Raw genomic sequence first — 15,381 nt, 5'->3', positions numbered from 1 at the left:
AAATCTGTGAATTTTTGTGTTATGCATTGGGTCTCTGTCCAGAAGTCCACCAAGCTGGGGCAGGAACAAAAAATGTGGAGCAACGTGCCCTCTTCTTCTCAACACCTCCAGCATATGTTCGAGGAGGAGGAAGAGGGGAAATATTTATGCAGCTTTGATGGTGTCAAATACCACCTGGTGAGAAGTTTAAAATTTGTCTCCTGTATCTTCGTGCACAGCGAGGTTTTGAGAGCCAAAGTGATAATGCGTTGTCTCTGTGCTGGGGAAAACGAGCAATTAAGGTCTTTTTCCCAGTTGGACAGACAGGTTAAGTGTGGGTGATCTGTTTGAGAGAGAATGTGGGCCAAAGGGCCTTCGCTCCTGCATAGAGTCTCAAACTCCGTCTGAGGGCGGGTGAAAGTTTGAGGATTGGGAATGGAATGGAGAAAATGATGTTGTTGCGCCGCTCTCCAAAAAGGCAGTTGGAAAAGCCCTGTCGGATCTGTTAGGGTTGACAAAGAAGGCCATTTTCCACCAATGACGAATTTAGACGCATGGTCTAGGTTGGAATTTCTAAGTGGGTCCTCGGTTCGAAGTTTGGATGGCCACGTATAGGGAATAGGGGGGAAGTCAAAGACGTGATTGTGTTTTGGGTAGCGATCAGGTGACTGACTTTCAATGAAGTCCCTATAGTGGGATGTGACGTCAATTCTTTGGGTAAATCCTTATAGCACCACATGGCGCTTCTTAGCGGAATTCGGGAGTGAGATTGTTCTAGTTGCACCCAGAGCTTAGAAAGTTTGTTTTGATTCCAGTCCAATACACACCCCAGATGGGAGGCCAGGTAGTAGCGTCGCAAGTCAGGGAGAACCAACCCTCCCTGTTGTTTAGACAATGTCAGCTGTGACCGCTTAAGTCTGGGATTTTTGTGGGCCCAGTTAAATTGAGTGAGCAGGGATTGAGCTTGCTTAAAAAACGGGACTGGAATCTAGATCGGGAGAGCTTGGGCTCTGTCTGGTCCCATTTTCGATGTCAAGGGGAGATGAGAGCACCCCATTCGCTTTGACTTGAGCTGAAGGGCATGAGTATATCTTACTTATCCATGCCAGCATCCGTTCACTCAGACCTATATGGTGAGGGACAGAGAACATGAATGTCGATTTGACCCAATCAAAAGCCTTCTCAGCATCAGTACTCACGAAAAGACAAGGGGTCCCAAATGACTTTGCTTTATGGACCAGGGTAAGCAACTTAATGGTGTTGTCCCTATCTTCCCTGGTGGGAATAAAACCTAACTGGTCAATGTGTATAAGGGACTGCAAGTGCTGTGCCAATCGCGTGGCGAGGATTTTAGAGAATAGTTTTAGGACCGAATTTAGGAGGGAAATCCCACATAGGCCCGGGTCTTTGCCCTCCTTAGGTATCAACGAGATGTGGGCTCTAAGGGTATCCTCAGGAAAATCCCCATTCGAGCTCAGAGTATTAAATAAATTCACCAAGCGCGGGCCGAGAATAGGGAGGAAGGTCTTATAGTATTGTGCGGTATATCCGTCAGGGCCCGGAGCCTTACCCACCTTCGGAGGTCCCATGGCTGATTGGACTTCTTCCAGTGTGATCGGGTCCTCCAAGTACTCCCGTGATTCCGATGAGAGGGTTGGTAGACCAGAACCGGTTACATATCTGTCTATATTGTCCTGTCCGGACCCTGAATCGGGCAGGTTGTAGAGATCAGAGTAACATTTTTCAAAGACTTCGGCTATTTGGGTTGGGGTAGAGGCCCTCTGGCCATTCTCATCTATCAACTGTGGTATGTAAGAGGCAGATTTCAACTCCTTTACCGACCTGGCTAAGATTTTTCCGAATTTGTCCCCTGACTCCTACGTCAGTTTACGACAAAACTGGAGTACCTCTTTTGCTTTATAATGGAGTAGGTCAGTAATCTGGGTACGGAGTGTCCCCAATTCAATCTCTAAGGTCCGTGAGGGGGCATGTTTATGTTTCGCTTCCACAGAGGCAAGTTCACTAAACAGATTAGCAAGCTGTTCCTTCCGTGTTCGTTTGGTGCGCACCCCGTGCCTGATAAGTACCCTGTGGAGTACTGACTTGTGAGCCTCCCAAATTATCCCCGGGTCGCAGTCCTGCGTTTAGTTTTCTTGGAAATAAAGGTCCAATTCCCTGGTCACATCTGCTAAAACTTCCGGTATCTGTAGGAGGCTCTCATTAAGGTGCCAGAATAGAGACCTAGGTGAGGGGTTCCTAGAGAGGGTGTAGGTAAGGGCTACAGGAGCGTGGTCGGACCAAGTAATATGGCCGATGGAGGAAGAGCTCACCAAGTGCAGTTGGTCATGTGGAATCAAGAAGAAGTCTATCCTCAAGTATGATTTGTGAGGGGAAGAGCAAAAAGAGTAGTCTCTTTCCTCGGAGTGTTGCAGACGCCAGACATTAACTAATTGGTCATTCAGTAAACACTTAGTAATCCGCTTTCTAGAGGAAATGAGGAGCGAGGAGCAAGAGGCAGAAGTGTCAACCGATGGCGAAAGGGGACATTAAAGTCCCCACCTAATATCAACTGGTCCTACCGAAAGTCACATAATCTGTGCAGGGTAGTTCTGAGGAACATGTCTTGGTGATCATTGGGAGCGTACACAGTGGCAAATGTAAAAAGGAGCTCTCCAATGTGGCCCCTAAGAAAAAGATATCGGCCCCCAGGGTCCACCAGAGAATCCTGGAGAACCCAGGGGAGCCTGTTAGAGATCAGAATGGAGACTCCCTTGGTCTTAGAGGAGGGGTTAGTAGAGTGGTAGACCTTAGGGAAGGATCTCGACCGTAGAAAGGGGAGGCTAGTATTTTTAAAATGTGTTTCTTGTATAAAGGCCACATCAGTAAAGGAAGTCTTCAGTTCTCACAGGAGGATCCACCGTTTTTCAGGGGTGTTCAGTCCCTTAACGTTTAGAGGGGTGACCTTGACTGAGTCTGCCATCGCTCCTCGGGGAGGGGGACGTCAGAGAAAAGCAAAGAAAGTTGAACCAAGGTAGGTATTGGGTAAGTAATGGATGGCGGGAACTAAGGGGGAGAAAGGAAGGGCAAATGGAAGGAAAGGTAAGGGGAAAAAGAGGCCGGGCACCTCGACTCCAGGGGGAGAGGGAAATTAAGGGTTGTCCACACTCAACAGTACAGGAATGGTGTACTAAAACAGCACAATTATGCTTTGGCGCTTACCAGATGTACACTGGGTTTAAAGCGCCGTCCTACTTGGGTTGGTGGGTAGACAGGTCAGAGAGGGAGCCCCCGGATCCCAGTCCCCCCAGTCCTGGCAGTGGTAAATGTCACGTCTGATACCGGTATGCAAATAAAAGACAATCAGTAACATCATAGAACCAAAAAACAATAGTATAATCAAAACAGAGGTAGAGCATATAACTGTCAGCACTGAGTGGTCTCCACAGCTCGCACTAAACGTAGGCATGCACGAGGGAGCCCGTCACAACAGAAAAGGCATCACAGAATGGCATCCACCACCCCCCGTCCCATACCCCAAAAGGTGAAGCCCATGCAGCCCCCGAACAAATGCATTTCTCCCATTGGCAGTTTGTCCTCTCCTTACCCCCTCTCTCCCGTCCACACCCCGGGGGGAAAAGGGGAAGGGAAAGGGGGGAGGGAAGGGGGGAAAGGGGGGAGGGAAGGGAAGGGGGAAGGGGGGAGGGAAGCAAGGGAGAGGGGACAAACATGCGGAAATGTCAAGTCCTTTAGCGCACTCACACCAGCAACCACCCGGACGCCATAAATATCAACTCCTCCCCTCCATAGTCACCACATCAAGATGAAAGAGGAGCAGCCCTGGTCGATGCATTTAGAATCCGGCAGGCAAGGGGCTGGGGCCACCATCCCTCCATCCAACGGGAGACTTCACCCGAGCAGCAGTCCTGGGGCCCGCCAATTAGTGTCTCTCCTGCATTGCCATCGGGGGCCGTGTAGAGCAACCAGAGGGAGGCTGGGACCGCCCAAACAGTAAGGGGTAAATCCTCCAGGGGGGTCCAGAGTCACACTGGAGGGAAGCAGTGTCTCGTACCAAGAGGCTCAATAAATAAGTCACCCAGGGTGTCCCCGAAAGCTGCAGAAGGCAATGTCGGCAAAGAGTAGGTGGGGGCCAGAAGGGGGGGACGAGGGGCGCAACCAGGGGGAGGGGACACATATGCGGGAATGTCAAGCCCTTCCAGTACAGCGCACTAGTATCACTCAGGTGCAACTCCCCCCTCTAAGGTCAAGACTCCAGAAGGGAAGATGAGCCGCCCTGGTCTGTACATGAAAGAACCTGCTGCCAAGAGGTTGGGGCCATCATCCCTTCATCCAATGGGAGATGCCACCGGCAAGACAGCCCCGTGTCCTGTCAAGTGGTGCCCCTCCGACAATGTCGTCGGGGTATATGTGGAGCATCCAGGGATAGGCAGGGACCACCCAAACAGTGAGGGGTAAAGCCTCCAAGGGTGTCAAACAGGAGGATAGCGGTGTCTTGTACAAGTTGGATAATTAGACAAGTCATCCAGTGTGTTCCTGTGAGCAGCGGAAGGAAAGGTTGGTAAGGATTATGAATGGGTGGGGGCAAGGGAGTGCATAAAACTGCCACCAGATGACTGGGGCAGAGAGGGCAAGGGGATGAAAGTCAGATCTGGTAGGTGGGGGGGGGGGGGGGTGAGGAGTGTCGCTCATATTACTTACATTGGCCATCCCTTGAAGCTGAGCGCTCTGCATACCCAGGACGTTTTTCTGTATAATCTAGCCTATCTGTATACATTAGCCTGTCTTTTGTACACATAGCCTCTCTGTATCAACTAGCCGGTCCTCTGTATACACTAGTCCGTCTGTATACACTAGTGTATACAGATAGGCTAGATTATACAGAAGAACGTCCTGGGCATGCAGAGATGGAGGCTAGGGTATACAGAGAGAGAGGCTAGAGTATGCATACGGACTAGTGTATACAGAAGGCCGGCTAGTTTATACAGAGAGGCTAATGTGTACAAAAGACAGGCTATTGTATACAGATAGGCTAGATTATACAGAAGAATGAGAGAGGCTGGGTTACACAGAGAGGCTAGTGTATGCAGACTTGCTAGTGTATACAGACGGACTAGTGTATACAGAGAGGCTTGGGTATACAGAGAGGTAATGTATAAAGAAAAGCTAGTGTATACAAGACAACCAAGGGTATACAGAGAGGCTCGTGTATACAGAAGACCGGCAAGGGTATACAGAGAGAGAGGCTAGAGTATGCATACTTGCTAGTGTATACAGATGGACTAGTGTATACAGAAGACCGGCTAGTTTATACAGAGAGGCTAATGTGTACAAAAGACAGGCTAGTGTATACAGATAGGCTAGAATATACAGAAGAACGTCCTGGGTATGCAGAGATGGAGGCTAGGGTATACAGAGAGAGAGGCTGGGTTACACAGAGAGGCAGGAGTATGCAGACTTGCTAGTGTATACAGATGGACTAGTGTATACAGTAGACCGGTTAGTTTTTACAGAGAGGCTAATGTGTACAAAAGACAGGCTAGTGTATACAGATAGGCTAGATTATACAGAAGAAGGTTCTGGTTATGCAGAGATGGAGGCTATGGTATGCAGAGAGAGAGGCTTAGTTACACAGACTTGCTAGTGTATACAGATGGACTAGTGTATACAGAGGACCGGCTAGTTTATAGAGAGGCTAATGTGTACAAAAGAAAGGCTAGTGTATACAGATAGGCTAGATTATACAGAAAAACGTCCTGGGTATGCAGAGATGGAGGCAAGGGTACACAGAGAGAGAGGCTAGAGTATGCATACTTGCTAGTGTATACAGGCGGACTCGTGTATACAGAAGACCGGTTAGTTTATACAGAGAGGCTAATGTGTACAAAAGACAGGCTAGTGTATACAGATAGGCTAGTGTATACAGATAGGCTAGATTATACAGAGGAAGGTCCTGGGTATGCAGAGATGGAGGCTAGGGAGTCCAGAGAGAGACTGTGTTACACAGAGAGGCTAGAGTATGCAGAAGACCGGCTAGTTTATACAGAGAGGCTAATGAGTGGAAAAGGCAGGCTAGTGTAGATGACAAGCTATTGTTTACAGATAGGCTTGTGTATACAGAAGACAGTCTGGGGAATTCAGTGAGGCTAGTGAATGCAGAGAGGCTGGAACACCGAGACTATTGTAAAAAGAAGGCAGGCTAGTGTATATAGATTACGGGCACGTGTATACAGAAGACAGAGAGGGTAGTCTATATAGAGTGGCTGGTGTACACAGAGAGATTAATGTGTACAGAAAGGCTAGCGTGTACAGAAGACAGGACTTTATTTTCTGCTAATGCAACTACTTCTGAAACATGTAAAGAGTTACAGGGCTTTTTTCATATTTTGGTGCTGTTAAAAAGGGGTGTGTTGTCAGTGGTGATATCAATGTGACAGTTAATGAAGAGAACTACAAATATACAAAATAGAGCAAAAGAGTGCTAAGTTTATTTTGTTAAGTCATTGGCTGATAGACGTTAAGTAACTGGCCGTTATTGGTTTGGCAGTACATTCTTTATTTTGATGTTAGATAGTTTTATTCTCTACTTATAGCCGAGTTTTAGACGACTTTATTATTAGCATTATTCAAATTTATTATGCAGAGTGTAAATATTGCAGTGAGACGATCTTGCTTTTGAAAGATTTGTATTATTATACATAGCATTGTTAGCAGACAGGAAAGAGAGCCAAAGCGTTAGTTGCAAAAGCTTCATAAAACTGAGAAATCGTTGCATTACTCTAAATTTAAAAGTTGTTCCGGTAGCACTGAGAAGACTGATATTAGATGAGTGATCTACACATTTCGTTTACTATTTCAGAGCGATACCGGCTAATTGTTAATATCTTAATATGTGCTGCGTGTAAGGTAGAAATAAGATGGTTTTGTGTGAGTTGGTTTACCAGGATTCAGAGCTAGTAATCTGTTTATTCTAATAATAAATATAGCAAAATAGCTCAGATTAATATTGAGACAGTATATACAGGTCGGGTTTAAGTGGAAATACACGAAATAACAGCAACAACGTGTGTAGGTTTTCTCAATCAGGTTCATTACCTGTCTTTAATCATGTAGTGAATATACCCCAACTATAGCATAAGGATGAGAAAGATAATAACTGGCAGAGGATGACATGGCAAAAAGTCAAACTGCATTAGAAATGTCAATGGGAATTAGAGATGAAATATCAATCCCCATTGGTTACTTGCAGGTAACCATTAATACAGTTACACGTACAGCAAAGTGTGAGCTAAGCAGCTAAATATTCTGCAATAGCAGAGATTAAGCATTGCAGTTGAAAAGAGATCGGAAGCGTTAGTTGCAGTAGCTTCAAAATGACTGATAAATCATTTCATTACTCTAAATGTAAAAGTTATCCCGTTAGCTCTGAGTATTAGATGAGTGATCGTTGTAGTACAAATTCAGTTTCCTATAGCAGAGAGATACCAGCTAAATGTGAGAAGAGCTGGTCACATCGGTAGCATTGCATTACTCTTAATAAGTGCAGCGTGTAAAGAAGCAATAAGATGGTTTTGTATTATCCTAAAATTAGCAGTATACGTAATAAAGGTTAATAATGAGAAAGTATATAGAGGTCGAGTTTAAGGGGAAATACACAAAATATCAAGCTTACCTTTACATTGTTCAATAGAGCGTTGCAAAGTAATACCAAGGCAGAATGTCGGAATAGCAATTAGATGAGATGATTGCTGTAATCATGAAATATCAGTCACGACGTGACTAGGTTTCTATCGTTTTTCAGTATCCTTACGTGTCTTTAAGGATGAGAAAGTATAATTACTGGCAAAGTATGACATGACAAATTGCATTAGAGATGTGAGATAGACATGAAATATCAATCCCCAATGGTTACTTACTTAACCATTAATATAGTTAACGCGGCTACATACAGCAAAATGTGAGCTAAGCAGCTAAAGGGTATACATTATTTAAGAGTAAATTGACGTAGCTTGAAAATTCCATCGTGTAAATCGTTCCATTCATTTTGTTACGCACGAAGACGGCTTCCACAGATTATCGGCACAATGTATCAGTAACCCTGAACATTAATAGTGATAGACAATTTACATTAGGATGTATGCTTGATGTGAATGTAAAATAGTTGCATTATGTGTTATTAATGTAATCAAACTTTACTGCTATCCTTTGCTACTGCAACCACTTCTCAATCAAGTAAACCGTTCCACTGCTTTTCTCACATTTTGCTGCTGTTAAAAAAATGTTTTGCCAGTGTTATGTGTTACAAATGATTATCAGTGTGACAGTTAATGTGGAGAAGAAGGAATACACAAAATAGAGTCAGAAAGAGAATCCTATTGCATAGAGGTAGCGAGAGATGGTTGCATTACTCTTAATGTGTAAAAGGTTTTAAAAAGATGGTTTTGTGTGAATTTTGCTTTAACGTAAAATGAGCTGTAGACATTATAACTATGGTTAGGTTTACAATGATTTAGAGATAGTAATCTCTATAATATAATAATCTAAGTTTAAATCGTTGAGTAAATCGTAAATTTATCAGCTAAATTAACTCTGAGATTATGATTAATTTCACAGTTCCATTACGCGGTCCAATTCCACAGGTATAGTCATAATATAATATCAGTAATTGCTATCAGTAAATGTTAAAATTGTAAGACGGTTTACGGTTATGTGATATTGATATGGATTTAAAAGCAGTACATTAATTTTCTATAGCATATGGCAGAAAGACGGCTTACACTGCTTTTCTCACATTTTGCTGCGGTAAAAATAAATGTTTTGTCACTGTGTTTTAACTGTGACAGTTAAGGTGGAGAAAAAGAAGTCATACAGAAAATGGAGTCAAACAGTGGAAACGTTTATTTGCTTATGTCATGACAGCTGTTGAGCAATTTGAGCAATAAAAGCTTAGCTTGAAAATGGCCGAGAAATAGTTGCGTTAGTCTAAATTTAAAGGATATGCCGGTACCAATGAGAAAGCTAATATTAGACTAGTTGATCTTTGCATTACACAATCCTATTATTATTATTAAGATCCTAGTGCAGAGAGATACTCAGTTAATGTCAGAGATACTCGGTTAATGTCAGAAAAGCAATAAAACTGTTTACATCGTTAGCGAGCGATAGTTACATTACTCTTAGTATGTGCAGCATGTCTGGTAGCATATGGATGATTTTGTGAACATTTTGCATTACCGTACAATTAGCGGTAGACCTCATCGAAGTGAATAGATTTAACCGGATTTTGAGATAGTACTCTCTATTTCTAATAATAAATAAAGCAAAATAAGTCAGGATGGTGTGACAGTTGATGTGGAGAATTACAAATATGCAAAATAGAGCAAAAGAGTACATGGTTTATTTTGATGTGCTTGATGTGGATGATTAAAATCGTGTAGTGAGTATAATATTTAGCATAAGAATGAAAAGGCATAACATGGCAATGAGACAAACTCCATTAGAGATGTGAGCTAGAGGAAATGATGACATGTCTCTGTGTAGCCCAGATTATCTTCTGTTATCAGTTAGCCTACCCTCTAAATTCACTAGATACACTAGCATGTTTTCTGTTTTCTGTATACATTACTCGGTCTAGGTTTCTATCGTTTTTCAGGATCCTTACGTCGTGTCTTTAAGGATGAGAAAGTATAATTGCTGGCAAAGTATGACATGGCAAAGAGACAAATTGCATTAGAGATGTGAGATAGACATGAAATATCAATCCCCATTGGTTATTTACATTTAACCATTAATACAGTTAACGCGGCTACATACAGCAAAGTGTGAGCTAAGCAGCGAAAGGGTATACATTATTTAAGAGTAAATTGATGTTGCTTGAAAATTCCAACGTGTAAATGTGGAGAAGAAGAAATACACAAAATAGAGTCAGAAAGAGAATCCTATTGCATAGAGGTAGCGAGAGATGGTTGCATTACTCTTAATATTTAAAAGGTTTTAAAAAGATGGTTTTGTGTGAATTTTGCTTTAACGTAAAATTAGCTGTAGACATTATAACTATGGTTTGGTTTACAATGATTTAGAGATAGTAATCTCTATAATATAATAATCTAAGTTTAAATCTTTGAGTAAATCGTTGAGTAAATCGTAAATTTATCAGCTAAATTAACTCTGAGATTATGATTAATTTCACAGTTCCATTACGCGGTCCAATTCCACAGGTATAGTCATAATGTAATATCAGTAATTGTTATCAGTAAATGTTAAAATTGTAAGACGGTTTACGGTTATGTGAAATTGATATGGAAGCGGTACATTCATTTTCTATAGCATATGGCAGAAAGACGGCTTACACTGCTTTTCTCACATTTTGCTGCGGTAAAAATAAATGTTTTCTCACTGTGTTTTAACTGTGACAGTTAAGGTGGAGAAAAAGAACTAATACAGAAAATAGAGTCAAACAGTGGAAACGTTTATTTGCTTATGTCATGACAGCTGATACTGGTTGAGCATTAAAACTGTTTTATTAAGATGTACGACTCATTTTATTCTCTACATATATGCTTTTCAGAGAGTTGTATAATATAGGCGACCAATAAGACATTTAAATGGCTTAATATTGCAGGGAGGAAGTATCGCTGTAAAACGGTAAGAGATTGAAAGCTTAGCTTGAAAATGGCCTAGAAATAGCTGCGTTTGTCTAAATTTAAAGGATATGCCGGTACCAATGAGAAAGCTTATATTAGACTAGTTGATCTTTGCATTACACAATTCTATTATTATTATTATTAAGATCATAGTGCAGAGAGATACTCAGTTAATGTCAGAGATACTCGGTTAATGTCAGAAAAGCAATAAAACTGTTTACATCGTTAGCGAGCGATAGTTACATTACTCTTAGTATGTGCAGCATATGGATGATTTTGTGAACATTTTGCTTTACCGTACAATTAGCGGTAGAACTCATCGAAGTGAATAGATTTAACCGGATTTTGAGATAGTACTCTCTATTTCTAATAAGAAATAAAACAAAATAAATCAGGATGGTGTGTCAGGACTGTCACATACTCAATGTGACAGTTGATGTGGAGAATTACAAATATGCAAAATAGAGCAAAAGAGTACATTTTACTTTGATGTGTGACATTTTTATTGCATGCTTGATGTGGATGATTAAAATCGTGTAGTGAGTGTAATCTATATTTAGCATAAGAATAAAAAAGCATAACATGGCAATGAGACAAACTCCATTAGAGATGTGAGCTAGATGAAATGTCTTTGTATAGCCCAGATTGTCTTCTGTTATCACTTAGCCTACCCTCTAAATTCACTAGCCTCTCTATATACACCAGCATGTTTACACTAGCCGGTCTTCTGCATACAATAGCCTGTCTTCGATATACACTAGCCTATGTTCTGAATACACTAGCCCGTCTTCTGTCTTCTGTATGCCCTAGCCTGCTTTCTGTAGACATTAGTCTCTCTGTATAAACTAGCATCTCTGTATACCCCAAACTGTCTTCTGTAAACACTTGTCTCTCTTTATAGCCTGTCTAGCCTTTCTTCTGTACACACTAGCTTCTCTGTATACACTAACCAGGCTTCTATATACAATAGCTTCACTGTATGCACTAGCCTCTCTTTATGCACTAGCCTCTCTGTATACCCTAAATAGTGTTCTGCATACACCAGCCTCTCCGTAGAAGCCAGCCTTTATTCTGTATTCACTAGCCTTTCTTCTGTATGCTGTAGTCTTCTATATATACTAGCTTCTCTGTACACCCTTGCATCTCTGTAAACACTGTGTAAACTAGCCAGTCTTATGTATACACTCGCCAACTGTATACACTAGACTCCCTGAATACACTAAACCCTCTGTATACCACAGCCTGTCTTCTGTATACACTAGACTGTAAAAACTAGCTAGAATACACCAGCCTGTCTTCTGTACCCACTAGACTCTCTGTATACACTATCCAGTCTTCTGTATACACTGTCAGCTTTGATGTATACCCAAGCCTGTCTTCTGTATACACTAGTTTCTCTGTATGCACTGTCCTTTCTGTATACACTAGACTCTCTCTATACACTAACCTCTCTATATACACTAACATCTTTGTATATACTAGCCTCTCTTTAAACTAGCCTCTCTGTGTACCCCAGCCTCACTGTTTACTCTAGCATCTCTGTATACTCAAGCCTATACACGAGTCTGTATTCTGTATACACCAGCCTCTCTTTAAACTAGCCTCTCTGTATACTCTAGCCTCTCTGTATACATCCCCCTATCTGTATTCACTAGCCTCTCTGTATACCCCAGCCTGCCTCTCTATATACACTAGCTTTTCCTCTGAATATAATAGTCTCAGTCTCTCTCTATAACCAAGCCTGTTTTCTGTATACATTAGCATGTGTCCTGTATACACTAGCCTGTCTTCTTTATTCTCTAGCCTCTCTGTATACAATAGCCTGCCATCTAAATAAAATACATACTTTGTATTCCCAACCTGTTTTCTCTATAATCTAGCCTACCTTCTGTATACCTTAGCCTCTCTGTATAAACTAGCCTTCCTTCTATATACACTGCCATTTATGAGGTAAACAAAGAGTCTAGTGTACATAAACGACAGGCAAGAGTATAAAGAGAGGATAGGGTATACAGAAGAAAGCCTAGTGTATACAGAACACAGGCTAGTACCCTGAGCCTGGGTGAGAGAGGATGAGGAGCATTAGGAGGGCTTGGTCTTCCACATCCGACCAAGTGTTCAGCATGATGTGGCTCAACACGTCCAGCTGCCGAAAATAAGGACAAGCGTGGGAGGCACACAACACCCACTGTAAAAGTGCTAGGTTCCTGTATTACAGAAACAGAACACCAGCAATAAGGTGTATACTGTGCAGGAGGCACACAACCCCCACTCTAGCTTCTGCACTGCAGATGCCTGTATTGCAGAAATTGAACACCAGTAATAAAGGGTAGCTTCAGGTGTGTACTGTGCAGGAGGCACATAACACCCTCTGTAACAGTGCTAGGTTCCCAAGCAGTAAAGACACTGTCCCCTGCCTATCGTCCGCTTTCCCTGACCGCCGCAACACACTATACAAGGCCGCCGCGCTTGTTTCCCAAGGTGACCATTTTAGCATCTGTCAAGAGTTCTGAGTATGTCCCGAAGTGTTCGCCTAAGGTCACATCAGCCTGAAAGCGCCCGATCTCAGAGGCTAAGCAGGGTCTGGGTCAGATGGGAGACCGCCAGGGTCTATGTTGTTGGCGTTGACCTGTTTTTTTTACTTGTTTCCCAAGATGAGCATCTTGGCATTTGTCAAGAGGGTTGAGAGTGTCTAAATAGAACACCTATGGCCACATCACCCTGAAAGTGTACAATCTCATCTGATCTCGGAGGCCTAGCAGTGTACGGCCTGGTTAATACCTGTATGGGAGACCATCTGTGAATACCAGGTGCCGTAGGCTTCTTTTTATGTTGTTGTGTTGACCTGTTTATTTTCGCTTGTTTCCCAAGGTGACCATCTTGGCATTTAACAAGAGGGTTGAGAGTGTCCAAAGAGATCACCTACGGCCCCATCAACCTGAAAGCGCCCAATCTCGTCTGATCTCAGAGGCTAAACAGTGTCGGGCCTGGTTAGTACCTGGATGGGAGACCGCCTGGGAATACCAGGTGTCATAGGCTTCTTTTTATGTTGTTGGCTTTGACCTGTTTTTTTCGCTTGTTTCTCAAGACGACCATCTTGGCGTTTGTCAAGAGGGTTGGGCGTGTCTTGAAGAGAACGCTTACGGCCACATCACCCTGAAAGCACCCGATCTCGTCTGATTTCAGAGGCTAAGCAGCGTCAGGCCTGGTTAGTACCTGGATGGGAGACTGCCTGGGAAGACCAGGTGCCACAGAAGGATCTGGCCTGGTTAGTGTCTTGATTGGGAGATCGCCTGGGAATACCGGATGCCGTAGGTTTCTTTTTATGTTGTTAGCTTTGACCTGTTTTTTTCGCTTGTTTCTCAAGGCGACCATCTTGGCGTTTGTCAAAAGGGTTGGGCGTGTCTTGAAGAGAACGCTTACGGCCACATCACCCTGAAAGCACCCGATCTCGTCTGATTTCAGAGGCTAAGCAGCATCAGGCCTGGTTAGTACCTGGATGGGAGACTGCCTGGGAAGACCAGAAGGATCTGGCCTGGTTAGTGTCTTGATTGGGAGATCGCCTGGGAATACCGGATGCCATAGGCTTCTTTTTATGTTGTTGGCTTTGACCTGTTTTTTTTAGCTTGTTTCCCAAGGTGACCATCTTGGCCTTTGTCAAGAGGCTTCAGAGTGCCCAAAGAGAGTGCCTACGGCCAAATCACCCTGAAAGAGCCCAATCTCATCTGATCTCGGAGGCTAAGCAGCTATGGGCCTGGTTAGTACCTGGATGGGAGACAGCCTGGGAATACCAGTTGTCGTAGGCTTCTCATTATGTTGTCGGCGTTGACCTGTTTTTTTCCCCTTGTTTCCCAAGGTGACCATCTTGGCATTTGTCAAGAGGGTTGAGAGTGCACAAAGAAATTACCCAAGGGCACAACACCCTGAAAGCGCACAATCTCATCTGATCTCGGAGGCCTAGCAGTGTACGGCCTGGTTAATACCTGTATGGGAGACCATCTGAGAATACCAGGTGCCGTAGGCTTCTTTTTGTGTTGTTGGCGTTGACCTGTTTATTTTCGCTTGTTTCCCAAGGTGACCATCTTGGCGTTTAACTAGAGGGTTGAGAGTGCCCAAAGAGATCACCTACGGCCCTATCACCCTGAAAGCACCCAATCTTGTCTGATCTCGGAGGCTAAGCAGTGTCGGGCCTGGTAAGTACCATGATAGGAGACCGCCTGGGAATACCAGGTGCCATAGGCTTCTTTTTATGTTGTTGGCTTTGACCTGTTTTTTTCGCTTGTTTCTCAAGGTGACCATCTTGGCGTTTGTCAAGAGGGTTGAGCGTGTCTTGAAGAGAACGCTTACGGCCACATCACCCTGAAAGCACCCGATCGCGTCTGATTTCAGAGGCTAAGCAGCGTCAGGCCTGGTTAGTACCTGGATGGGAGACTGCCTGGGAAGACCAGGTGCCATAGAAGGATCTGGCCTGGTTAGTGTCTTAACTGGGAGATCGCCTGGGAATACCGGATGCCGTAGGCTTCTTTTTATGTTGTTGGCTTTGACCTGTTTTTTTTTAGCTTGTTTCCCAAGGTGACCATCTTGGCCATTGTCAAGAGGCTTCAGAGTGCCCAAAGAGAGTGCCTATGGCCAAATCACCCTGAAAGAGCCCAATCTCATCTGATCTCGGAGGCTAAGCAGCTATGGGCCTGGTTAGTACCTGGATGGCAGACAGCCTGGGAATACCAGGTGCCGTAGGCTTCTC

General features: G+C 43.5%; 6 pseudogenes; all 6 read left to right on the top strand.

Moving 5' to 3' along the window:
• The first annotated feature begins 13,557 nt into the window (after positions 1-13,557).
• On the top strand, positions 13,558-13,676 carry LOC143989148 (5S ribosomal RNA; annotated as a pseudogene).
• A 99-nt stretch (positions 13,677-13,775) lies between these two features.
• Positions 13,776-13,894, top strand: LOC143989316 (5S ribosomal RNA; annotated as a pseudogene).
• A 430-nt stretch (positions 13,895-14,324) lies between these two features.
• Positions 14,325-14,443, top strand: LOC143989184 (5S ribosomal RNA; annotated as a pseudogene).
• Positions 14,444-14,760: 317 nt separating this feature from the next.
• Positions 14,761-14,879, top strand: LOC143989657 (5S ribosomal RNA; annotated as a pseudogene).
• Positions 14,880-14,978: 99 nt separating this feature from the next.
• LOC143989218 (5S ribosomal RNA) lies at positions 14,979-15,097 on the top strand (annotated as a pseudogene).
• A 161-nt stretch (positions 15,098-15,258) lies between these two features.
• On the top strand, positions 15,259-15,377 carry LOC143989058 (5S ribosomal RNA; annotated as a pseudogene).
• The last annotated feature ends 4 nt before the right edge of the window (positions 15,378-15,381 follow it).

This window comes from Lithobates pipiens, unplaced genomic scaffold, assembly GCF_037356315.1.
Source record: "Lithobates pipiens isolate NorthernLeopardFrog02 unplaced genomic scaffold, aLitPip1_a1.2 Scaffold_1, whole genome shotgun sequence".
NCBI classification, from domain to species: domain Eukaryota; kingdom Metazoa; phylum Chordata; class Amphibia; order Anura; family Ranidae; genus Lithobates; species Lithobates pipiens.
The sequence above is the reverse complement of the archived record's forward strand: the minus strand, read 5'-3'. Positions and strand labels throughout refer to the sequence as shown.